Here is a 27,502-nt window from a genome sequence, read left to right as displayed (position 1 = left end):
CCACAAGTAAGCCAGCAGTCTGAGAGTGAAGTGCACTAATCAGGTGATCCGGTACTATGAGCCAATGAAGAGAAGCCAATATGGGAGAAATCTGCTCTCTTTTTCTAGTCCCTGTCAGTACTCTAGCTGCAGCATTTTGGACAGCCTGATAATAATGAATTACAATAGTCCAAACCTAGAAGTAATAAATGCATGAATTAGCTTTTCAGCATCAGTCTGAGACAGAAATATTAGAGTGTAGCCTACTGATTAAATTAGTGTTGTTACAAGTGTACAAATCTGGACAGTTAGAATAGTCTCTTCTTTCTTTTAGGAAATTGGCATTTGTAAAAAATTAAAACAAACCAAAAAAGTTTCATGACAAATGTGGATGAGCTTGGGGGCCCCCTGGTGGTCAGCTGCATGTGTCGCCTATGCCTCTGGCCCGCTCTGCCTACAACCTGCTGTTGCTGGAGCGTTGCTATTAAAGAGGATGTGGAGGCTACAGCAGCGAACATGTCTGTGATCTTTACACATTTTGTAGCATCTACAGCGACACGCTTCCCTTTCGTCGTACGTAAATTCTCTTCAGCCCCCTTTCTGCCGCTTCGGTTTCTCCATGTTCCCTCTTCTTTAACACACGCGCTCAACACTGAAACTACTACCGGGAGTTACAGGGCACCACGCTTTCATCCTATATCCTGATTGGTTCTGTCCACTGTCTGTATTGAAGATGGGCCAATGGGCCGCCCCCTCTAAATTGTGGGCCGGTCTCTAAGAGAAAAAAAAAAAAAAAAAAAAAAAAGCACAGAAAAAAAAAATCCAACAGCATCGGCCCCTGAGGACTGTCGGCCCACCGGGCAAATGCCCGGTACGCCCGATTGCCAGTCCAGCCCTGCTTACCACTCTCCCTCATGCTCCGGTCCGCTCTCATCAGTTGAAAGCCCTCCAATGTTACGACGGAGTCCGGTGTGTGATCCGTGAGCCAAGTCTCCGTGAACAGCAGGAGGCTGCTCTGCTGGTACTCCCACTGCAGTCTGGTTAGCGCCGTCAGCTTTTCCATCTTGTTGGGTAAAGATCTTACGTTGCCCATGAGAATAGATGGAATGCTCGGTTTGTACCGTCTCCTCCTCTCCCGGGACTTCGCTCCAGCTCTCCATCCCCTCCTCCGACGCCGTAATTCCTTTGGAATCTCGTGTCACTCCTCCGGGAGTACCCTCCTGTTGCACAGCGCTAACAGCTGATCCCGGCTGTAAACAACAGAGTGGCTCACAGGGTCTCCAGATGAAGTGGTGAAAAGTCCCAAAAAGAGTAGATGGAATGCCACTACTCTAATGAAGCTTTGCAGGTCCATGGCAGGTTTGATATCTAATATAACTACGAAACTAAGAGTCTGAAAGAAAGACTCAAAACACAAGAAAAACACACAAAAAAGGGAAGTAAACTGTGAGCTGCAGTAACTGGCGCCATCTTGGAACAAAATGAGATTTCATTTTGTGTAAACCACAAGAAACAAGCTGATATGTTGGCAGCTGACTGCAGTTTGTAGCTGTATGAGCTGAGTTTGAAAGGAAGGAAGAACAGAGGCTAAACTAAAAAAACAGATCGTATTCTTGTAAAAGAGCTCCAGTGAGCATCTCACTGCCTCCTACTGACCATTCTTGGCATTACAGGAGACTGAGGTCCTTTGGCATTTGGGGACACCTGGAGAGAAACTGACCTCGTAGACCTTCAAGCCTACAAAGGTCTGTTGATTTTAGCAGGATACATAAACCATGTGAAATAAAAAAAAAAAAATCTGCATATTACATGTTTTCCCTACTGGATGAATGAAACTGCTGTGAAGAGCTACAAACACACTTTGCACAGTGATGTTGGAGCTCACACAGTACAATCCATAACCATTCTGTAAGGATTCACTGATACTCTATCAAAATAATACTTCCTCCTCCTTCACGTCATAGACTCATCACACTTTGATTTGTATCTGAACTTGTTTTTTAGGCACAGTTTCAGCTACATTTACAACAGACAGGGATTGTTAGCTTCTTCAACACACCAAGACAAATCATAGACTCTGAAGTCAAAGTCTTTATTCTTTATTATCACAGCTCTGGAAATATTTAACACCCAGCAAAACAGATGAAGTCATTACAATCAATGAGAAATGGCAAAATTGCGCTCTCTGTTGGCTGCCAGCTCTAAACACAACCCAGTAATTATATTTGAGAGGAGTGTTAAACAACAAGAAGACCTTAAACAATGACCTGAAGTCTCTGTGAGACTAAATAATATAATAAACGTAGTAAATAACTTCAAATGTTCTTTAACACATCGGGGAACAAACAAAATGAAGACAGAAGGACTAAATGAGCACATCATGAATCAACAATCATGAAAACAGCCGCTGATGAAATTCCCACTGTGCTCCTTGATCTCCGTGTTTCCTCTCTGCTGTGTGAAGTCTGCTGAGAACATAAAACATCTGCTGGACAGAAGACTTGTGGCTCAAAGCACAGGCTCAGCCAGAAATCATGAGCTCCTTCAGCTGATAAAAAGGTGAACAGCAGAACAGACAGTTAGAAACTATGTTTTTACACACATGTAAGCACGACAGACACTCAGAGAACAAAGAGGTTTTTCCGTATCGTCATGTTTCCAGTTTTGTGTGATATTACATTTCAAAAGGTCACATCACTGTGTTACTCTACAGGTTTAAATTCATTGATCAAAAAGTACACATTATTCTCCACTTGCAGCCATTTCAGGGTGAATTTTCAAACACACAGTCACCTACATCCCCACTAGTACAGAACACACCCAGGAGTTTTACAAATGTTATTAACGCGTAATATTATTTCTAAAATGTTCTTTTTGTACATTTTTTCTTTTTTGTTACAGTTATGGATGCAGACTCTTTCTGCAACTTCTTTCACTCTTATTTTTACCCTTAACACTCACAGCACTTACTAACTTCCTAATTTTTTTTTCCTTATCTTTACTGGAAAATATAAATCATTGAAGTGAGTTATTTAAATCAGTGAAAAAGTGAAAACCTGATATCATGACAGGCTTAAATATCACACGGTTAGCCTAAGGGACCGAGAATGGAGTGACTGAATTCCTCAGTCCGCTCCTGGGAGTGAACAGGTTTCAGTACAAACGGATGGAAGATATTTTGTCTCTTCCATTCATGGTGGCTCAGTCTTTCATTACAGTCAGCAGTGCTGTTCATTCTTTCGTTGTGGTGTCCCTCACAACAAAGCTGCCGTGGCCCTCGGGCTAGGACCCAGCGTGTTTGAGTTTTTGGACTTTGGAGGTTTTGCTGCTGTTAGGGATTATTTTTTTACTCAGTGAATAAAGGACAAATGTTTAAAGGTAAACTCCAGTAAATTAATTACTAAACAGTGGATCAACCAAATAATAAACAATTAAATAATACATTAGAAAGAGAGCAACTGATCAGAAAGTACTAGACTAACTTCTCTGTCTCAGTGCGTCTTATCTTGAGGACCGGCCACAGAACGTACAATTAAAACATCACCAACGTCACCATGTTCTGTCATTAATCTGAACAAGATTTCTCCATGACAAATTAGAACATCAGGAAGATGATGTGCTTTATGACTCCACAGCTGAGGAATCATGAGTCATGAAACCAGCTTGAACAAGACTGAGTGACGAAGGTCAACTTGTAGCACCCAGAGATTGTTTATGTATAGATAACAGGCTGTCAGTATAAAACTGTTATGGTTAGACAGGAACACGGGCTCAGAGAGAGAGCACACACACAGGCGTGTCTCTGCTGAGTCCCCACATATGCATGTGTGATTTTCCTGATTCTTTAATATATTACTTACTTAATATATTACTTTTTTAATTAAAGTGATTCAGGTTTCGTCCTTCATAAACAACCTGTTTACCTGTCACTGCCTTATTTTCCTGGTTTGGTTTCTTGTTTCTATTTGATTATGTTTCAGTTCTGTGCTTAGTTTAGTTATTTGAGTCTCGTTTGGTTATGTTTTGTTCCCATTATATCTCCCTGTGTCAAACCTGCTCTCTTGTCTCTGTGTTTATCTGTTTCCTGTTTTACTTTGTTAGCTTTGGTCTTGTCTGTTCATGTTCAGTTTTGCGTCCTTGGTCTTGTTAACTAGATTTTGCTCAGCTGTGCTCGCTGCTCTGTCTTATTTCCCTGATTGCCCTGATGAGTATTTGTCTTCCCTGAGCTTTCTCTTGTGTCCTTGTTGTAGTTTTCCTCCCACTGTGTGCTCTGTGACTGAGTGTTTGGTTCCAAGTGAGTTTGTATTTTATTGCATGTATTAAATGAGCCACAGAGTACACATACATCACTGCACCTTCAAACATCAGATTTGACCCTAAATGGCGTGACATCACACCAACACACACTAACATAACCACATGCTGGCCAATCACAAGCTTCATCATGACTCCTTGATTGCATTATGCTCACTGGCCTGTTTAAAAGACAGTATCATATGAACTAATGAAATACACACTAGAGGTGAACATATATACTGTGTGTGCATGCTGTCCATACGTGCATATACACACACAACTATGTGTTCTCAAACCATCAAGCCTACACTTATTGTTACAGACACATATGTAAAAGGCATTTAATGCAAATCATATCATCAGTATTTTAAATTATACTAAGATTAAATCCATGAAAATTGTTGATATGCAAAAATTATCTTTGGTAGTTTTGGCAGATGTCCTCAGAATGCTTCAGGATCGCTCTTCATGTTCTCAGCGGCCTCTTTCCCACCAACAGGGTTCCGGAGCCCGTGACGTAATTTGAACCATTAGGCGGGTTTTCCACCGCCGAAGCACTCGGTGCTCGGCCGAAAAACAGGTTCAATTCCGGCCCCGCAAACTAGCTGGTCTCGAACCACGAACGCGTGACGAAAGCAGCAGAGGGGCGTTACTCTGCCGTCTCAACATCAGGTTTTCTACCATATTACATGTGTATTACGTGAGAAAAGTGAAGCGATTTTCACTGCTGTGAATTAGGTTGGGCTCTGAGGCTGAACTTGCTGCTTTGTATCAGTTCATATCACAGATAAAAGGACACAAAGTGCGTACTTGTCGTCTTGCTCTAATCGCTGTCTGTGTTTCCCTCTGTGCTGCACACAGATGCTGCAGTAGTTTGGTTTGGACCCTAAAACGTATTTGCAGCACAAGAAAGGAGAGCGTGTTCTCCCACGTTTGTGCGCTTCGGCTTCCGTGTCCAGATGAGGACCCGCCCACACTCATACCTAAAGGAGCAGTTCACAGAAACGCGGTGGGAACGCGGGTCTGTTCTTAAGCATTTCGCCGGTTCATTGGGAACAGCACGGGCACGCGAACCGGTTCCTTGGTGGTGGGAAAGTAGCAAGTGAGTCTCTTTGGTGGTTAACGATGCACGTCTCTTTAAGGATCTGAAAAAAGGGCTGATTCAGAATTCACATCACTGCAGTCAGAGCGCTCTTCACCAGAGGTGGCAAAAGTACTGACATTCTGTACTTAAGTAGAAGTACAAGTACTTGTGTTAAAAAATACTTTGGTAAAAGTCGAAGTACTGGTTCAACTTCTTTACTTAAGTAAAAGTAAAAAAGTACAGGCTCTGAAATTTACTCAAAGTAAGAAAGTAAAAGTAGCTCTTTGGAGGACGTTTCTACCTGCTATTTTTGTGTAAAGCTAACTGAACCTTATTATATATTATTGTAATATATAAAATAATACATGAGAACACAAACGTTATTCCATCTAAATTTTTATTCTAATGAATGTACTCAGCTTGAATCACAAACTGTGAAAGGGAATTTAAACACAGCTCTGTTCTCTGTGTCCTCCATAGCAGAGGGTGACTGTGTCTCCACCTAAACACAAACATGAGGATACTCAGGGGTTACAGTGGGATTCAGAAGGTGGAGGAACCCTAAGATCAGCTGTATGGCTCTGCATGGGGAGAAGAATCACAGCTTTCTATTGTGAGCTCCAGTAAATGATGTTGGTGTGCAGGCTGTGATCAGCTGACCTGCTGCTGCTGCTCTGAGGTTTACTGCTCTGTGTGGATGAACTGAACTCACAAAGATGTAACCCAGTATTTCACAGCTATCTGAGCTGATCTCCATCCCCTACACTGACAGCATACAGGCTGTAGAAATGTTGGATTCAGTGAATGAATCTCAGCATCAGCAGCTTTGATTCAGACTCATCTCTGCTGCACTGATGTAACCTGTAACTCTGACCATGAACACAAACACTGTGCTCCAGTCCAACACAGAGCTTTACTGTAAATACAGTACAACAAGATAACCTGTTTATTACGTACTAAACTGCAGTATTTTCATACAATCTTTGAATAACACAAAGTCAGCATACTTCAGTTTATTTTCCAGTCCTTACCTTTAAATCTAGCCTCTCTTCTTCCTCTCCTCTTTCTCCATCTCTGAGTGAACTTCTCTCTTTGCTCTCCCTGAAATGCAGCAGCTCTTCTTTTAGCTAGCAGACACACTGTGTGACAAACTGCACACACTTTGTGTGTTTGCTGATATTTGTTGAGCATTTAAAAACGTTGCATTTACCTGCCACACGTTACTCTCTTCATGCTCGCTCCTCTTCAATAGCGCTAGCTAAGCTGTTTATGTGCCGCGAGCATAACTTACGGACTCGGTCCGGCCCGCTGTGACCCCTGATTATAGCGCTATAAATGAGACATTAATTACATGGGTTTGTGTATTTAATCCCTTTGTACCCGATAAGCCCCGGTGATGGAGGATACGCCAGTATGATTGTCTCTTATATGTTAATATTCCTCCGGCTCAGATCGCTTGATGACTGACGGCGCACTGACCGAAAACGCAAACTTCTCCCTGACGTGTTAAAAAGTAACGAGTCTGTTTTGAAAATGTAAGAAGTAGAAAGTACCGATACTTGTGTAAAAATGTAGGGAGTAAAAGTAAAAAGTACTCAGAAAAATAAATACTCAAGTAAAGTACAGATACCTAAAAAATCTACTTAAGTACAGTAACGAAGTATTTGTACTTCGTTACTTCCCACCTCTGCTCTTCACTATCATAATGTTTCTCTGTTCAGATCATAGTATTAGTGTTTATAATAGAACGGGTCATTGATACCTGTCATTTATTCAACAATCCCAGAAAACTCCTTTGTGAGTCCACAACCGCCTCCTCTGTATGTAACCAGCTCGAGCCAAACATGACAAATACTGGGTCTTCCATCCTGTGCTTCATGGTAGACCTGTGACCTGCTGTGATGAGTTTTATGTTGCACTTTCAAATTATTCTTTATACATACACAACAATAATTGAACAATGCTACATTCACCCCCAGATTTAATGTATTTATAGGCAGACAACAGGTGCCATACACTTGCCAGGATATGAAGTCAAAAGACCATGAATAGTCACTACAGATGCACTGTGGGAAATGACAGATGGAAAGTGATGGTCACCATTTATTTCTGTCTGAAACATGTCAGCAAACTCAAACAACATAATTTCCACTCTGCAGATAACCTCTCTTACTGAGGATCGATGCTTTGGCTGGAAAGCTACGCCATAACCGGAAACCCCTCTGAACCCTACGCTGCCACCTACCACATAACCTGATGTGTTAACTACACGTTGGGTCAGTGCAGCCCACATCGATTGTGATTGGCCTGTTCAGTACCATTGATTCTGCCTGTGCATTTCAGGTTACTTTTTCCCTGCAGTTTTAGAATTTATCAATGAGAGAATAGCAAAAGCATCAATAATAAATGCTAACAAAGGTGAGAGAATGAGCATCCATCCATTTTCTTTTGCTTATCTGTGGCCGGGTCGCAGGGGCAGCAGCGTAAGCAGAGAATCCCAGACCTGACTCTTCCCATCCACCACCGCCAGCTTATCCAGGGGAACAATGAGGTGTGGCCTCGGTGTTCCCTCGGGCATCCAAGTCAGATGACCGAATGACCTCAACTTGTTCCTTTCTCTAAGGGAGAAGCCAGCCAGCCTACAAGCAGCCTTTCTGCTGCTTGTATTCACGATCTTGTTCTTTCCGTCACTACCCAAAGCAAAACCATAGGTGAGGTTAAGGATGTAGATTGACCAGGAAACTGACAGCGTCACTTTCATGCTCAGCTCTTCACCATGACAGATCAGTGCAAGGGCCACAACTCCTCCATGTGGGGGAGCAACTTGTCCCTGAGCTGGAGTGGGCACTCCACCCTTTTCCAGCTGAGGACCATGGCCTCAGACTTAGAGGTTCCCATCCCAGTTGCTTCACGCTCGGCTGTGAAAGATTCCAGTGTGAGCTGGAGGCCACCGCCTGATGAAGCCAACAAGACCGCATCATCCACTAACAGCAGAGACGATATTCTGAGGTGACCAAGACTATGAACATTAACCAGAATTAAGGGCACTGGTAAACTTAGCATGTGATCAGTTCCCAGTATCAACACCTTTCCACATGTACATTGTAAACAGACCTATCAACCTTACCTGGGGAACATTGGGTGGCATTTTTTTATCACAAAAAACTCCCACCAGTACACTGTAACATCCTATTGTGAGCGCAGGATGTTATGAGAGGATCCATTACGTTTCTGACAGTCATAGCAGAGTAACAGGAAGCTGTCATCTGAGAACTTCCTCACTCTCCACTCAGCAGAGTTTCCCTCACAGGTCAGTAAAACAGACTCAGAGCAGAAGTGCTGCACCCTTTCAGGGCTCACTGTAAGAGATGCATTATGGCAATTGTGGCAAAAATTTTAATCAGGTGATCTAGGAGTCACTGGCCATTTTTCATGCAAACCTGAAACCTGAAATTTCCAGCACAGACACATCATATAAAAACATACAGTTCAGGTGCTGCTGCAGATGCACAGGTGAGCCACGAGCAGTAAGGCTATTGAGGAGAACTGGGTTTGAATCTGCCCCAGCTCATTTTAAAAATGTGCAGTTCACACAGAGAACCATTAAATTCAAAGTCAAATGACTCCAAAGCGACGGCTGCACATTAGAGCTCTGACACTTTAAACTGGATGCATTGAAACAATAAAGGTTTCTGTCCCACAGCCTGATGAAGGAGACGTGGAAATCACTTCAGTTTGTCAGCAGATCAAAGTAAAATTAATGTGTTTGATTGAACAGGTTTTCTTGGTGTGTGTACTGTGTTCAAGGAGTTTCAATTCCAGCAGAGTGAAAGAGACTCAGAATCCACTATAGCAACATTTGTATACTCAAGAGATTTAAAACACAGGATCTGTCAGAATGCCACGACTGCGGCAACCTGACCAGGATCATGTGGCTGGAATGCTGGAAGCAGGGTGGACCATCAGACAAGTTGAGCAATGGGAGCAACGAGTCCTGATGTCAACCCCATAGAAAAGCTGTAGAGTTGTTTGAGTGACAACAACAATGTAATCATCCTCCCCAGACTCAGCAGCAGCTCCTGGCAGCAGTGATTGAAGGATGGACTGCCATCCCACAGGAGGACATGCAGAGGTGTGCCAGTCCATGAGAAGGAGTATTACTCCCATAATGAATACACACGGTGGGTACTCTAATTACTCATTGTATCTTCTTTTTTTGTAAACTGGTGATATGTCACTTCAACAATGTATGGTGCTTACGTATCTTATTATTTTATGGTCCTTATTCAAGTGGTTGTTTGCATACAACACAAACTACACCAGTGAATAGACAAATAAATGCTGTGGGGCACTTTTAAATCCCTTGAGCGTACACTTTCTGCTTCATCAAATACACAAACATTCCTGTGACACAGTTTGTGCTTCATTCAATGATTTTAGCAATTAACAACTTGCACCCCGAAAATGTTTTCCCCCAGCAAAGAATCTCTATTACACTTAAACATACTGTAATTTTTTTAAATGTTGAAAATGTGGTGATTCTGATTTTAAATCAAAACTCAGAACATGACGTGTTCGACAGTTTTAGTTTTATTCTTCCAGCTGCAGACTTCGAGAGTAAAAATATAAAAAGCAGAACATTAATGCTCATATAACAATACAACTGCAAATTTGTTTGTTGCCAACAGAAAAAGAAAAAAAATATCAAGGAATAAAATTGCATTTAAGAATATACATATATGTTACTGCTCACCAAAGAAGCACAATGATGCTATTAAAAATCTTTAGAGCCTCCTACTCTCCGCACACAGAGGGCCGAGAGCTTCCAGGAACAGTGACGCTATTTTCCAGAGATTTGATTGGTCAGAAGGCGGCAGCATGGTTACCATGGTGATATATTCTGGTAAGAAGTGAACCACCTTCATAGTACAGAAAATCCAGGTCTAACCCTGAAGGTACCTGGATGTGTTGTTGACCACTTCTTTTTATGGACCTGAAACAAAGTCACAACAAATACAATATAAACAAAACCACAGTGGCACTGAAAATGTGAGGCTGCTCTGTGACCTTTGAAATGATTTTTTATGAATATTATCACACACCATTTTTTATCAAGAATTTTCCAGATTTTAGACACATGCGTATTTGAAAGGCCTGTTTTTTTTTATTATAAGGCTAAAATAGTAAAGCATTGAATGGAACAAAAGTAAATCATTCACTATATTGCCAAAAATATTCACTTGCATATGAACTTGAGTAAAATCCCATTCTTAATCCATCCATCCTCTTCCACTTATCCTGTTCAGGGTCACTGGGGGGCTATCCTCTCACCCTGTCAGCTGGGGGGCTATCCCAGCTGACAGGGTGAGAGGCAGGGTACAACAGACGACCATTCACACTCACATTCACACCTATGGGCAGTTTAGAGTAACTGCAGGTCTTTGGACTGTGGGAGGAAACCCACGCAGACACAGCATTGTGCTTGCTGATGTAAGGCTTGGATGCAGCTGCTTGGCCATAGAAACCCATTCCATGAAGCTTTCTATGTGCTGTTCTTGAGCTAATCTGAACACCACATGAAGTTTGGAGGTCTGTAGCGACTGATCCTGCAGAAAGTTAGTGACCTCTGCACACTTTGCACCTCAGCATCCACTGACCCCGCTCTGTCATTTTATGTGGCCTACCACTTCAGGGCTGACTTACTGTCATTGCCAATCACTTCCAGTTATAATATAATTAACAGCTGACTGTGGAATATTTAGTAGTGACTGGACTTGTTGCACAGGTGGGATCCTATCACAGCACCGCGCTGGAATTCACTGAGCTCCCATTGAGCTGAGCCATACTTTCACTAATGTTTGTAGAAGCCGTCTGCATGCCTAGGTGCTTGGTTTATACATCTGTGGTCATGGAAGTGATTGGAACACCTGAATTCAATGATTTGTATGGCTGAGTGAATACTTTTGGTAATATAGTGTATGATACATATTGCTTTAAATGTAATTTGATTACTAATGATTCAGTGTTGATAGTGTTAACATTTGTACCTGAGGCTGATTCAAGATTCACATTATTGTAGTCAGAGCTCTCCTCTGTGTTGTCATGTCTCCCTGTTAAGATGATAGTATGTTTATTATCTTTGTTATGACACAATGCCAAAAACAAATCATGATTTTTTAAAATATTTTCTGCACTCACTCCTTTTATCAAAACCTTCAGTCTGAAGAGTAGATGTGACATTTCTGTATTCATCTGTTGGTCCACCTGAAATAATAACACGACATGAAGTTTGATCAGCCAGATGTAATCTTTGCATTGCTTTCAGAGTTTATACTTTACCCACTTCCGGTGTTTCCAGAGACTCTGACCGATTCATAGACTGAAGTATCACCTACAGGACCAAGAAAATAAGAGATCAGAAAACTATTATACTCTACAAACTTAGTGATGAAAAGGTTTAAAAAAAAAACAGAGAGAGCAAGAGAGATAATTTCTTACCATGAAGAAGAGAGGAGTAAATTTGGGTTTCACTCTGGTTGGCTGTTTGTTGTGCAGTTTGATTGATGTTCAGAGGTTGAGTGAACCTTAGACATGTTGCAAACACTGTAAATTAACAAGGAACACATATACTGTGGTGTCGTGTTTAAAATGAAAGTAAACTGCTGTACCAACCTGTTAAAACAAGAATCTGTAAAAGAGAAAAATATTATTACACTGCTTTGTAATGACTTTGTTTTAAACTGTCACAAGTGAGAATCAGAAAAGGTCTCACCCTTTATCCTTCTGTAGCAACACATCAGCTGCAGCAGAAGCAAAATAATAATTCCACAAACAAGCCCGATGATGAACGGTACGATAAATGAACCGCTTTCACATCTGAAACCTGAAGTGACAAAATTTCCTGTCAGATCAGACAAACTCGGTGCCAGACAAAGTAAATCTATTTAATACTATATAAAAATAATAAAGTTATTTAACACCACAACTGTTGTTGCAATACAACCTACCTCCTACAGTGATGCTGACTGCATTGCTGAGCTCTCCTGATGCAGACTCACACCAGTACACTGTAACACCCTCCTGTAGGCTGAGGATGTTATAGGAGGATCCACTAAGTTTCTGACAGTCACAGCAGAGTGACAGGAAGCCGTCCTCAGTGAACTTCTTCACTCTCCACTCAGCAGAGTTTCCCTCACAGGTCAGTGAGACAGAGTCAGAGGTGAAGTGTTGCACTCTGTCAGGACTCACTGTGAGAGACGCTGCTGAATGAACATCTGGAAACACCATGTAAGGAGGAGTAAAACAAACTTTAGATATTTAAACAGCAATGCATGCATCATCCAAACACATCACTTATAGTCTATTTCTATCCTGAAAAATGAGCACTATAGACTTTTTGAAAACCACGTTGTCTCCATATCCCTTTGTTTGCTGTCACACCAGCACATTCGCATTCAGTCTGTAAGTCCATCTGTTAAGCTTTTTTCCTTCATACTTTCTCCTGCTCTCTCACTGTTTTTTTTTCTTTGTTTGTTTTTTGCTTGTTTTTTTTCCTTGTATATTGATTGGTTGCTCATTCTTAGCCCCACCCACCCTGTAACAGTTTGTACTTGAAAGGAAGGCATGTGTCCCCTTCGTGCTCAGAAGAGCTGGAATGGGCTCCATTTTGCCAGTGAGCCTGAATTAAATCAGCAGTGAGAAAAATTGATGGATGGGTTGATGTTTGTTTCTTTGGTGGTTTTCAGTGAATATCAGTCTGTTTCTCTCCTCTACTTGTCCAAATGTTCTCCACATTTTACTCCCTCATTATATGAGTAGTGACTGCTTTTCTCCCCCCTTTGGAAATCTCAGACTTGTGTTCTAAAAGTATGCCAATTATCTGCCAATGTGGGATCTAACTGTCATTTTAGTTGTAGAAAATAGAGGGATAGTGATAATGAAAAGAAAAAACATAAACCCTCACCTGCAGACCAGACAAACTTTGGTTCACTGTGATCAGTGTGATACTGTGGGTCTCCTCTTCCAGCTCTACACACATATCCTGCTGTGTGTGTCTGTCCATCAATGATGTAGGAGTCCTGTGCAGTCCCACTGCCATCAGGTAGCAGCTCATAACTGTAGGATTTCTCTGATAGATCAGGAACAGCTTTATACCAGTAGAAGCTCCATCCTGCAGACGGATGTTCAACCTCACAGTTCAGAGTTACTGAGGCTCCAGGACTCAGCCATGATGGAGACACAGTGAGGACAGGACGGGGTTCTAGTGGGAAGTTATTTTCATAGAATGCATACATTATATGAAATGCTTTTATACTTCAAAAGTAACAAAGAATTTCCATTAAGTTCCAAAATTATCTCAACACATTACCCATATTAACTTTCTAATTTGTAGCTTGCAGGATGGATTATGATTTTACTTACTGTCTGACATGGTCAAATTGAAAGGTGCACTCCACTCTGTAAAATGATTATGTTGTGCACTTTTGCTTCTGCCTCTACACTCGTATTTTCCGGTATTGGATGGAGAAGCAGAATCAACCCTGAGTTCACTTTGGTTTGATGGTTTATATGAGCTGGTAGTTCTCCACTCATACTCCCACTCAGTGTCTCCTCCTTGGATCTCACAGCTCAGAGTGATCATCTCTCCACTGTATACTTTGGGCCAATCAGGTGTCAGAGTTACAGTAGCACTGGCTGGACCTGTTAATATATTTAAATTATTTCTTTTAAAAAATAAATGATTTTAAATCAAAATCTGATATGTATTTTGACATCATCTTAATAACACTGCATTGCAGTTTGCAGTTCCAAAGCATCGGCCCTTATGCTGCCCTCGCAGTGCGTTTCTGGCAGAGCTAGACAGCTAGTTAACACTTTGATACTCCAATAAACTCACAAGTCCTTGCTTGGCTTTGCACAGTTTAATTAAGAAGTGTCGCCAGTGTAAAACTGAAAAAATACAGAAACATAATCATATATTAATATACGCACACTGTAATGGAGTCCTCATGACACATTACTAAGCAGCTAACTGTACAGGTAGAACATTCCCCAACTTAACAGGCTAGCTTAACAAGAATAGCAACTATAAAATTATCCAAAATAAAACATCAGAAAACTAACAAATAGTAGAAAACATAGTCAGAACTAATGCATGAACTACTTACAGACAAATGTGTCCAAGGCACAAGTGTAAGAAAGGGCACTCTTTTGCACCATGTGCTTAGCTGCTTTCCCTGTAGCCAACTGCTTTCACTGATTAGCTACAAATGTATTCCATTAAAAATAAATTTGTTTGTTTGTTCTGTTTTGTTTTCCCCTCATCTAATTTCATTCTTATGTCACTTAGGTCACTTTTTACACGTCTTTTTTCTTTCTGCACTCAGCAATATGTTTACGTCACTTACAATGCTACAGTTTACTACACTAACATACAGCGCAGATGCACACACACCAACATACAGCGCACATACACACGCACACATCAATATAAAGGGCACACGCCAACATACAGAACATATGTACACACACACACACATCCTTAGTGAGCACACAACAGTCCATCAGTTAGTTTAAATATGAGCACACTCAGATTTGTCTCATGGAATGTGCACGGGGCTGGTTCGAGGGAAAAGAGACTAAAAATTTTTAATCGGTTAAAAGACTTAAAAGCAGATGTTGTTTTTCTACAGGAGACACATGTGTCCAAAACATCTGTGCTCACTCTTTCCTCTCCACAGTTCCCTCACACGTACTCAGCCTGCTATAACTCCAAACAAAGAGGTGTAGCTATATTGATTAACAAGAAGATAAACTTTAACATTAGCAACAGTACAATAGACCCTGAAGGTAGATTTATAATACTTAATTTATCTATACAGAATACAGATTTATGTATTGCTAGTATATATGGACCAAATGTTGATGACCCCTCCTTCTTTCATGCTTTGTTCACTTCACTCTCAGATCACTCTGACACCACACTTGTAATAGGAGGAGACTTCAACCTGGTACTTAATGCAGATATTGACAGGCTCAGTACAGCAGTGAGTCAGAGGAACTGGCAGTCTGCAGACATTCTTAAACAGTACATGAAGGATTTTGGACTTTGCGATGCTTGGCGTTCACATCACCCTACTTTGAGAGATTATAGTTATTTCTCACCAGTACACAAATCTCATTCCCGCTTAGATTACTTTTTAGTTAGCAGCTCCATAATGATGGATATCACAGACACTCAGATTCACCCTATCACTATTAGCGATCATGCACCGGTGTCTATGTCTCTGACACAGAAAAGAGTCACACCACCAATCAGGAACTGGAGATTTAATACATCATTACTTAAAGAAGAAGATTTTATTAATTATTTCAAAAAGGAATGGTCAGCATACTTAGAATATAATGATATTCCAGGAATATCACCATGTGTTCTTTGGGAAGCAGGAAAGGCAGTAATGCGGGGCAAAATAATATCTTACTGCTCGCATAGGAAAAATAAAGAAAAAGCACTTGTGTTAGAATTAGAACAAAAATTAAATCTTTAGAAACTGCTTATGCCGCTTCACCACAAGAACATACAATTATCAGCCTGAGGAAACTGAAACTGGAGCTAAATGAAATAATTGATAAAAGGACACAATTTATGTTGCAGAGGCTGCGTTTGGAAAACTTTGAGCATGGAAATAAATCTGGAAAATTCCTGGCCAAGCAATTAAAACTGAATAAAGAAAAAACAGCTATTTTTTCTATTAAAGACTCGACTGGTATTATTACTCATGACCCACAACAAATAAATAACTCTTTCAGAGACTTCTATGAAGCCTTATATTCACCACAGATTAACCCATCTGATACTGAAATTGAAGAATTTCTTAATAATATAAATCTACCAAAACTAAATGACAGCCAGGCTGCAGCTCTGGATTTACCTCTTTCATTGTCTGAACTTAGTGAAGCCCTACAGCATCTCCCAAATAATAAAGCCCCAGGCCCAGATGGTTTTCCAGCCGAGTTTTATAAAGAATTTTGGTCTGAGCTAGCTCCCATTTTTTTCAGAATGGTAACTCAGATTCAGAATGACCACATCTTATCTCCAACCTTAAACTCTGCTAACATTAGCCTGCTTCTTAAACCAGGCAAAGCCCCCACACTCCCATCCAGCTACAGGCCAATCTCTCTCATTAATGTAGATCTTAAAATAATTTGCAAAGCCCTTGCCAAAAGATTAGAAAATATTACTCCATTTATTGTACATCCAGATCAAACAGGCTTTATCAAGGGTCGGCACTCAGCCAATAATACACGTCGACTGATAAATATAATAGACTATTGTTCTATTAACAAATTAGAGACGACAATCGTGTCTTTAGATGCAGAGAAGGCATTTGATCGGGTAAATTGGAAATTCTTACTAGCAGTTCTGCAAAAATTTGGATTCGGTTCATCCTTTATAAACTGGATCAGAACACTACACAGCTCTCCGAATGCGCGTGTTAGGACAAATGATCTCATTTCACAAAGTTTCAGTCTGCAGAGGGGCACTAGGCAGGGCTGCCCACTCTCTCCCTCTCTTTTTGTAATTTTCATTGAGCCGCTAGCAGCAGCAATCCGTCAAAATGCAAATATTAAAGGGATTCAAACTGAAAATATGGACCATAAACTTAGCCTTTATGCTGATGATGTATTACTTTTCCTTGGGAATTCACAAGGCTCTCTTTTGAAGACTATCACACTGATAGATAAGTTCTCATCTATATCTGATTACTCTATCAATTGGAGTAAATCAACAGTTTTGCCTCTGAATTGTAATTTCCAGAGAACCTCTAGGACCCCACTAAAGTCAGGAAATATTAGATATTTAGGCATAAATTTTTCCGCCAGGCTCTCAGACTTGGTACGATTAAATCATATCCCCTTATTAAAAACAATAGAGGATGATCTCACACGTTGGAACAGTTTACCTATATCACTCATGGGGAGAGTTGCTGCCATTAAAATGATGGTTTTACCAAAAATTAATTATCTATTTTCATTGATCCCTAATAAACCTTCTATTCCTTGGTTCAAGTCACTAGATTCAAACATCTCAAAATTTTTATGGAAAAACAAACCGTCAAGAATAAGCTTAAAAACTTTACAAAAGCCAAAACACAGTGGAGGTCTAGAATTACCAAACTTTTATTACTATTTCTTAAGCAGTAGATTGCAGTATATTTCAAAGTGGATCAAATCCAATTCATTAGACAACCCATGGCTGGATCTAGAACAGGCGTTTTGTGGAAAAATAAAAATCTCAGATTTACCTTTCATTAGTTCCAGTATTAAACATCATAACTGCTATAAAGTCCTTAGTATAAATACCTCTCTGACAGCCTGGTGGGAATTTTTAAAAATAACTAAGTCTTCACTCATCCCCTGTAAACTAACACCCATTTGGAACAATCCAGATATTTGTCAGAAAAAGAAAATGCTGAATTTTCCGTTATGGCGTGATAAGGGTATAAATAACTTAGAACATATTATCCAAGATGGAAATTTTATCACGTTCCAAGAACTTATATCAAAATATAGAATTGGCAACGGTAGATTTCTGGAATATCAACAAGTTAAGTCCGTTCTACAGGGAAGATTTAACCTTAATCAATTGAATCTAGAAATGCCTACTTGGGTAACAGAATTTCTTAACCTCTGTACCCCAAAATTGTTATCAAAATTATATAAATTATTAATAAAAACTGATGATTCAGTTTCCCTCCCAATTACAAAATGGGAGCGTGATCTTTCTGTCAACCTGGATCAAAATTTATGGACAGAAATATGTTTAAATATCTTCAAAATGACTAAAAGACCCCAAATACAACTTGTACAATATAAGATTCTCCATAGAACATACTACACTGGACAAAGGATGTTCCAAATGGGCCTTACACACTCAAACATATGCACCCACTGTACAAGCAATTCAGAGGATAATCATCTACACGCTCTGTGGTCTTGTGTACCAGTTCAGAGATTTTGGCAGAGGATTTGTGAAGATCTATCCACATGGTTTAGCTGTCATATCCCAACTTCCCCCAGACTATGCATCTTAGGTGATGTCAGTGAATTAATTATGGAGTTAAATATATCACACATAGTTCTTACTGCCTTGTGCATCGCTAAGAAGATGATCCTCATGAACTGGAAGACAAAAAATAAACTATGTATTACTCAGTACAGAAATTTATTAGTAGATCATGTTAGTTTAGAGAGAATGTCTGCTTCTTCTAAAAACAAATTGGAGGAATTTGACTCTCTTTGGTTCCCACTGCTCAGCTCCATTACTTAGTGGGGGTGGTGGGCTGCGGGCTCTGCTCCTGATGTGCTTTGTGGGGGGGTGGGGGGGGACTCCGGGGGCCTGGGTAGCTGGTAGCCTCCTGAGGCTGGGGTCCTGGGGCGACCTTCTGGTGATGTCTGTGTGCCTGTCCTGGTTGATGGTGGTGGGGGCTTGGATGGTGCTGCCTTCGGTCCTGGGGTGTGGGCGGGGTGCTTGGGGGGGTGGTGCCGGCCCTCGGTTGGTTGGCTGGTCTTCCCTGTGTGGCTTGGGGGCTGGGGTCTGGGGCCCCGGCACTGGGGCCGCGCCGGCTCCCGGTGGGCCCCCCCTGGCGCGGGGGGGGCCTCTGCTGTCCCGGCCGCGCCGCCGGGTGGGGTGGGTTGGCCTGACGTCGGGATGTCCGGTCTACGCTTTTGGGGCCCTGGGGTGCCTGCATTGCAGGGGGGTGGGGTGGGGGATGGGGCCGCGGTGGGGTGGTTGGGGGGGACTGGGCACTGCATTTCCATGCCCAGGCCAGTATGTCCTGTCGCCTGTTTGTGTCTATTGTTGAGTGAATGGGCATCTAGGAGGAGCGGGCCGCCCGCGGCGGTGGGGGCGAGGGCGCCAACCTCGGGTGCTGCTGTGCTCCGGGATGCTGTCACCGCGGCCCCGGGCTCACCTCCCCCTGCCCTGTGCTGGGGTGTGGGAGGTCGGGGTGCCTATTGAGCCAGCGGCCAGCTGGCTCTCTTCTTCCAGGATTTTTCCTGGTCATATGCCCCCCCCCCCCCTCCCCCTCCCCATACACAAACACACACACACACACACACAGAATACACATCACTCACAGATGTAGGATGGAGAGGCCACGTGGAGAGCTGCACCACCACTTGCCTCTCCGTTTTAATTGCACTTTAGTCATTATAACTCACAACACATACACACTTACACCCTGATACACATAGGACCTTTGGGGCAGGCATGTTACTCAGAGGTTGATGAGATGGGCCGCTGAGGTGGCCCCACTCGGATCCTCGTCACTGTCTGTCTCCAAATTTTATTTGCACTTTAGACATGGAGGGTTTTGGGGGGGCAGTGTGGGCAAGCGCTGACGACCAACAGTTGGCGCTTGTGGCATAACTGTCCCCTCAATTTTAACTGCACCCTATACACCTCATTCACTCACAAACATTAACACATAGCCCTACAAGTTGGGGAGGAGGAGGGGTGGATGGGTCATCTTACACCCCGATTTCTTGCGTCTCGCCCGGGGTAGGGGTCGGGTGGTTCCTTGGGGACCGGGCTGGTGGCGTCCTGGGGTCGCTGTTGGCCCTGGGGTGGTTTCCACTTGCCCCGCCTTCAGAGGGTGGGTAGCTATGGATGAATGTGTGTCTTTGTGTATTTGTCACCGTCTCCGTGAGTATGGGTGGGTGAGTGAATGTGTATGTATGGCATATCTGTGTGTGGGTAAGTATGTATGGGCATGTATGAGTATCTGTGTATAAATGTGTACACGGGTGTCTGGGTGTGTTTGTATGTATGGCTGGACCTGGGTCTGGGCCTTGTGCCTTGCCTCCTGGCCACTCCTTGCTGGTTGCCTCCTCCCCCCTACCCCCTGGGATGGGGGTGCCTCGGGGTTCCTGGGTGGGGCTGGGTGTTCTGGCGTGGGTACTGGCCTGCCCCCCTTGGGGGTGCGGTGCGGGGCTGCGTTGGCTTCTTCGGCGTGGGGGGGGGCTCTGTGGGGGGTCGGGCGGGTCCTTGGGTGCCGTGGGCCCGGGAGCCCTGCCGCCGGCCAGTGCAGGGGGCTGGCCGCTGGGGGGGGGCTGGCTTCTCATCGCCTTGGGTTCCCTGGAGCCCTCGCTCCTCGACTGGGGGGGCTCCGTCTGAGACCACCCTCTCCCGTCTGCTGGGGTAGGTGTGCGGTTGTCTTTGGACTGAGTGGCCGGGGGTCTTCCTGGCTCTTGGTGGGCTGCTGGTGGCCTGGGGTTCCGGGGGCTTTCCGTACCTGCCTCTGGCTTCTGATGGGTGGAGCTGCAGCGTTTTGCCCTCATTGGTAAGTACGTTCCATGACACAGACACAAACATGACACAGACACAAACGCCCACTCAATCACAACTCAACAAAATTGTTGGTGTGCGTAACATGCTTTGTTAGTTTTGTTTTTCACACACAAATTTATTTTTGCAAGTATTGATAGTATTTTTTTATATGTTAAAGTGATGAAGTATCTGATTAATAGACTTGTGCTCTTTCCCCTTTTTTTTTTTTTTTTTTTTTTGCTCCCTTTCTCTCTCCCTTTTTCTTCTCTTTATTTTCCTCTTCTTCAGCCTGTCAGCTCTGGCTGTTACATAGTATGTGGAAAAATAACTCAGATAAATAAAATAAAGGGTTAAAACAACAACAAGAAGAGCCTATTGAGAACCTATAGAGCTCATCTTGAAATAGCAAATATGTTTGGCACAACAACGCATTCAGATCACAGTTCTGCTTGCAAGATCTACCAGACATGACAGGCTAAAAAAAAAAAAAAAAAAAAAAAAATAAAAATAAAAATAAAATAAAAGGTCCACTAGGTGGCAGCATTGTACACATGTGGTCACATTATCACCGCTTTAAATTACAATATTTTTATAGAAAACAGCACAGCCCTCCTGTCCCACTAGTCTGTTATACAATGACTTGTAATTATGGTAAAACTATCTCACAACTAGGATCTTATGTGAGGTCTAAGAAAAAGGGAAAAATGGCTGTAATTCTACAAACTTTTTTTTTTCAAAATGTAAACTAACAGAATAGAAAACATTGCTCATGTTGTTGCCACATCTCACTTAGTGAAAGCCCACAGTACACCTCTGGCTGCAGACCTCCACTTTTTGTGGATAAACATCCACGACCATAAACATTCCTCCAGATAATGTTACAGCTTCTGTGAACAAATAGTCTCTGTGGTGAGGACAGAAGAATACTGTTTTTTGTTTGTTTACAACACCATTGTAGATAGCTGATTGTCTATATATACTGCTCAAAAAAATAAAGGGAACACTCAAATAACACATCCTTGATCTGAATGAATGAAATATTCTCATTGAATACTTTGTTCTGTACAACGTTGAATGTGCTGACAACAAAATCACACAAAAATCATCAATGGAAATCAAATTTATTAACCAATGGAGGCCTGGATTTGGAGTCACACACAAAATTAAAGTGGAAAAACACACCACAGGCTGATCCACCTTTGATGTCCTTAAAACAAGTCAAAATGAGGCTCAGTATTGTGTGTGGCCTCCACGTGCCTGTATGATCTCCCTACAATGCCTGGGCAGGCTCCTGATGAGGTGGCGGATGGTCTCCTGAGAGATCTCCTTCCAGACCTGGACTAAAGCATCCACCAACTCCTGAACAGTCTGTGGTGCAACGCGACGTTGGTGGATGGAGCAAGACATGATGTCCCAGATGTGCTCAATCGAATCCAGGTCTGGGGAACAGACGGGCCAGTCCATAGCTTCAATGCCTTCATCTTGCAGGAACTGCTGACACACTCCAGCCATATGAGGTCTAACATTGTCCTGCATTAGGAGGAACCCAGGGCCAACCGCACCAGCATATGGTCTCACAAGGGGTCTGAGGATCTCATCTCGGTACCTAATGGCAGTCATGCTACCTCTGGCGAGCACATGGAGGGCTGTGCGGCCCTCCAAAGAAATGCCACCCCACACCATTACTGACCCACTGCCAAACCGGTCATGCTGAAGGATGTTGCAGGCAGCAGATCGCTCTCCACGGCGTCTCCAGACTCTGTCACGTCTGTCACATGTGCTCAGTGTGAACCTGCTTTCATCTGTGAAGAGCATAGGGCGCCAGTGGCAAATTTTCCAATCCTGGTGTTCTCTGGCAAATGTGAAGCATCCTGCACGGTGTTGGGCTGTGAGCACAACCCTCATCTGTGGACGTCGGGCCTTCATACCATCCTCATGGAGTCAGTTTCTAACTGTTTGTGCAGACACATGCACATTTGTGGCCTGCTGGAGGTCATTTTGCAGGGCTCTGACAGTGCTGCTCCTGTTCCTCCTTGCACAAAGGCAGAGGTAGCAGTTCCTGCTGCTGGGTTGTTGCCCTCCTACGGCCTCCTCCACATCTCCTGGTGTACTGGCCTGTCTCCTGGTAGCGCCTCCAGCCTCTGGACACTACGCTGACAGACACAGCAAACCTTCTTGCCACAGCTCGCATTGATGTGCCGTCCTGGATGAGCTGCACTACCTGAGCCACTTGTGTGGGTTGTGGAGTCCGTCTCATGCTACCACGAGTGTGAAAGCACCACCAACATTCAAAAGTGACCAAAACATCAGCCAGAAAGCATAGGTACTGAGAAGTGGTCTGTGGTCCCCACCTGCAGAACCACTCCTTTATTGAGTGTGTCTTGCTAATTGCCAATAATTTCCACCTGTTGTCTATTCCATTTGCACAACAGCATGTGAAATTTATTGTCAATCAATTTTTAGCACTTTCTATTAAGGCTTGGTAATAATGTGTTAATAGTGAAGTAATAAGATGGAAACTGGAAAGTAATATGAAAATAGCAAGTTATTGCAACTTAATTACAAACTGATATTGTTATAATATGCAAGTAATGATCATGCATTCACAATGGTTATAGCTACACAATATTGCATTGAAATGTATGTAATTGGGTAATAACAGGCGAGAAACTGGAGGTAATAATGTGGAAACTAGCCATTATCAATAGGATATTAATATAACATTTTAATCAAAGTATGGCATCAAGTCAGTTAAACTTCTGGGATACTGATCTGACCAGTTAAGTAGCAGAGGGGGTTGTTAATCAGTTTCAGCTGCTTTGGTGTTAATGAAATTAATAACAGGTGCACCAGAGGGGCAACAATGAGACAACCCTCAAAATAGGAATGGTTTTGCACGTGGACGTCACTGACATTTTCCCCTCCCATTCCCTCATCTTTTCTGATTATTTTTCACTAGTTTTGCATTTGGTTAGGGTCAGTGTCACTACTGGTAGCATGAGGTGATACCTGGACTCTACAGAGGTTGCACAGGTAGTCCAGTTCCTCCAGGGATATGTGCCAATGCCAGAAGGTTTGCTTGTGTCTCCCAGCAGTCTCAGGAGCATGCAGGAGATTCAAGGAGACAGGTAGTTACTCGAGGAAACCTGGACCGCACTAGATGGCCCTTAACCCATCAGCAGGAGTGGTACCTGCTCCTTTGTGCAAGGAGGAACAGGATGAGCACTACCAGAGCTACAAAATGACCTCCAGCAGACCACTGGTGTGAATCTCTCTGACCAAATAATCAGAAATAGACTTCATGAGGGTGGCCAGAATTCAATTCAGACAATTCAAACTATTTATTTAGGCTGATGAAAAATTCATTTGGCAAAAAGCAAAATCCAAAACCAAGTCAAAAAGGGAAAAATCAAGTAAATACTAAGGGATGGAGAACTAGGAAAACTAAGACATGCAAACAGGCTTAGACCAAAAAACAGACACTCAAAAGGGGACAACAAAGGGGACGACAGCAACAATAATACACAGAGGAGTGACTGGGGCAGAGAAGAGACACCTGGAAACAACAAAATCAGAATAACAAGATATGGGGAAAGGAGAATGAAACACCAAGCACAAGAAAGTAATGACTAAGTAAAACAGGAAGTACAGAAACAGAGACAGCTGACGAAGAGAAAACTTAACAACAGGATTACAAGAAACACAGGCGAGGTAAACTAAACCGAAAACCCAACAACTAAAATGTCAAACAGCACATGAGGAGAATCCAAAAGGTATATTTAAACTAAGAAGACCTGAGAATATAAACATAAATAATCCCAGAATCCCAGGGTTTCATTCCCATCTCAAACCAGGAATCTTTACCATGTCAGGCAAATCTGTAACCACTACACTATGGAGACACCTTATGCCATCAAAATAATTTGACATTCAGAAAGAATATTGGCTGGTTGGTAATTTTAAATAATCCAGGTAATATTTATAGTTTGTCAGCACCATTTTTAATATTTAACTCTGTACGCCTGTTATAGCACACTAGGACACACCAAGGAACAGTTTCCTTCACAAACCACTCGTTGAGGTGATTTGTCACTCTACTGTAGGGAGACTGCAGTGTTGAACATAACAAGACACCCCCCCCCACCCCCACCCCCCCCCCCCCCCCCCCCCACCCCCCCCCCCCCCCCCCCCCCAAAAAAAAAAAGATCTTCTAAACAACACCTTGAAGGCTTTTCATGTACTCAGTGGTTGTAAGTAGAAGACCAAGCTTAGATTCAGTGAGAGTAAGGAAGAGTTGAGAGCTGTTCACCAGCTTCAACTGTTCATAGAGGATAACAATTAACAGTTATTTCTGAGATCCTCAGTACCACTCCCACGACCACAGCATGAGCAGAGCAGTGCTTCTCAGACTAAAAAATGACTCAGACTGTCTGAGGTCAATAACTTTAACCAGAAATTAAATGAGAAATTGGCAGAAAATGGAGGGTAGAAACTATTTTAAGTAGTGCAACTGATCAGTGTTTAGTGCACTGTTGTGTGTTTTGGTTTATATCCCCACAGCTAGAAAGGGACACGGAGTCCCAGACTCTCAAATTTACAGGGTCTTGGACTCTGAAAACTGAATGTTTTTTTTTCTTCTTTTGTTCATGTTGCATATCTCCATGTAATCTTGTTGGCAGACAAATAGCACAGGTCCATATAACATCATCTGCATCAGCAAAAATACAAGAATTAAACTCACCACTTTCCTCCACAGTGACTTCATTGCTGTCCTCAGAGAAGAAGCTGGATCTCCTCTCCCTCCTCTGCAGTGGTACAGACCTCCTTGTGAGACTCTAATATCTCTGTTTGCTTCATTTCCTCTCATGAGCTGAGCTTCAGAAGAGGACTGAATCACGTCTGAACTAGGGTTTAATATTTTTCCCGAAAATGACATGAATTAAATCCCGGGAAATGACGAGCCATTTCCCGGGAATCCCGGGAAAAAGTTTATTTATTTTTTTATTTTAATTAGGCCTTCTGTAGCCTGTGTCGGCCTTAACCTATTGTGATATTGTAGAGGTAGCTTTCCAGCTATGTCCTGTTATGCCCAGTAGGGGGCAACGTCGTCTTGATTAATGCAATAAAACCTACATCTCGACATTGGAGTGCTCGAGCTATGCGGTGTTGTATCGTTCCTCAACACTCCCTTAACAAATATAATTCGAATATTCCTCCATTGTACATGGAATTATACCAAGATATTTTACAACTGCTGGTTGCAAAACAATACGGTTCATCTCCAACAGCATTGATAAAGGCTCAGCCATGCTGTCATGGCGACATCTGTTGCGCTATATCTCCACCAGTGGAACGCTGTAATAGTCATTGAAAAGTTAACTACCGTACTACACTATAATATGGCATAACACAGGGCCTTGAGTAATGCACTACGACTTGGTCATTGCCATTCTGGCAACAGCAAATTTATAACACCGTGTCTGAGGGTTAAAGTAGGTTCGCTGTGAATCGTCTTTTGAAAAACTGGCCAATCCTTATAGCCTAAAAAATATATATTTTACTCAACTCCATTTTAAAAGCGAAATATGTTAAAGCAATCTATTTCATGATAATTTCTTCACACATTAGGCCCGCATCCTAATTCATGATTGTTAGTAAGCAGCTGCAAACGAGGAAAAGAAACACTCGATTGCCTACGATTTCAACAAATTAAAGAGGAAAAAAGTACAACTGTGTAATACCTCTATTAAAACGCTTGAGATGAAGGCTGAAGCCTTAAACGGAGGCTGAACGTGCCTGAAATGAAGAGTAATGCTTTTCGCATTAAACGAACCCTTCTCTCAATATTTCCTTAAATTTAACATTCTGAAGCTTTCTTTTCTTCTGAAAGTCAAATCGACGCGCGCGACTTTTTTTCCCGGTTTCCCGTCTAACGTTTCCCGGGAAACGGGAAATGGTTCTGATCGCATTTCCCGGGAATCCCGGATCCCGGAATTAAACCCTAGTCTGAACCAGTCAAACTTCCAGCCAGCAGAGCCCTCCACAGAGCAGCTCAGTGTCACGCTGCCCCCTGCTGGTATAACCTTTGACCTTTGTGCTGTCAGTGTGGCTCTGGGTTTACCTGCTGTTGAGGTTACAGGAAAAAGTAAAAACTTTGTTTTCATAAATACATTAAAACTGATCATGTAGTGATATTTAGACTGTAACAGCAGAGTGATGCCAACATATGTTTAAAGTGTTTGTAAATGTGAATATCAACCCACAGAACACAAATACACAAAGTCACTACATCATGTAAACTTCAGCAGCAGCCTTTTCATTGTATCATGGTGTTTGCATTTATTTCTGTGTCCTTATATTTACACATTTACAACTTGTGTGAGTAAAATTTGAAAGTTTTTCCTTGGTAATTTATCTTCCTGGATGAGGTGAAGCAGCTGAGACATACTGTGAAGTATTTACATGTATTAGAATTGTACAGACAAGTTACTCTGATATGTTTTGTTCTGCTGTGAATGATTCACTGTGATTCTTTCTAAAAGATGCTTTTCTTTGGTTGCCAAACATTTTACTGAGCAGCTCAAAGCACAGCTGAAATTTTACAAGAGGAAGAAATTTTTCACCTGTTTGATAAAATAAATAATAAAGATAAAATATGACCAACTTACATGATACACTCAGTGTGATGGTATCACTCCACCCTGTTAACAAATAGTCCCTTCTGCCCCTGCATCTGTATCCTCCACTGTCAGACTCAGCAGCTCTGCTGATTCTGTATTCATTGGATGTTGGAGGTGTGTTTAACTTGGCTG

The 27,502-nt window shown here is 42.3% G+C and overlaps 1 long non-coding RNA gene and 1 pseudogene across 1 annotated transcript; both read right to left on the bottom strand.

Annotated features, from left to right (window-relative positions):
• The window catches only part of LOC115777559 (obscurin-like), a 698,358-nt pseudogene that overhangs the window by 117,742 nt on the left and 553,114 nt on the right, over positions 1 to 27,502 (bottom strand).
• Positions 10,241 to 11,994, bottom strand: LOC115777583 (uncharacterized). Its single transcript, XR_004019651.1, has 5 exons — positions 11,858 to 11,994; positions 11,699 to 11,750; positions 11,558 to 11,623; positions 11,407 to 11,469; positions 10,241 to 10,352 (listed from the first exon to the last, which is right to left on the bottom strand). It is a non-coding gene; the product is annotated as an uncharacterized LOC115777583 (long non-coding RNA).

Source organism: Archocentrus centrarchus, unplaced genomic scaffold (genome assembly GCF_007364275.1).
Source record: "Archocentrus centrarchus isolate MPI-CPG fArcCen1 unplaced genomic scaffold, fArcCen1 scaffold_57_ctg1, whole genome shotgun sequence".
NCBI lineage: Eukaryota > Metazoa > Chordata > Actinopteri > Cichliformes > Cichlidae > Archocentrus > Archocentrus centrarchus.
This window is presented reverse-complemented; position numbering and strand designations above follow the sequence as displayed.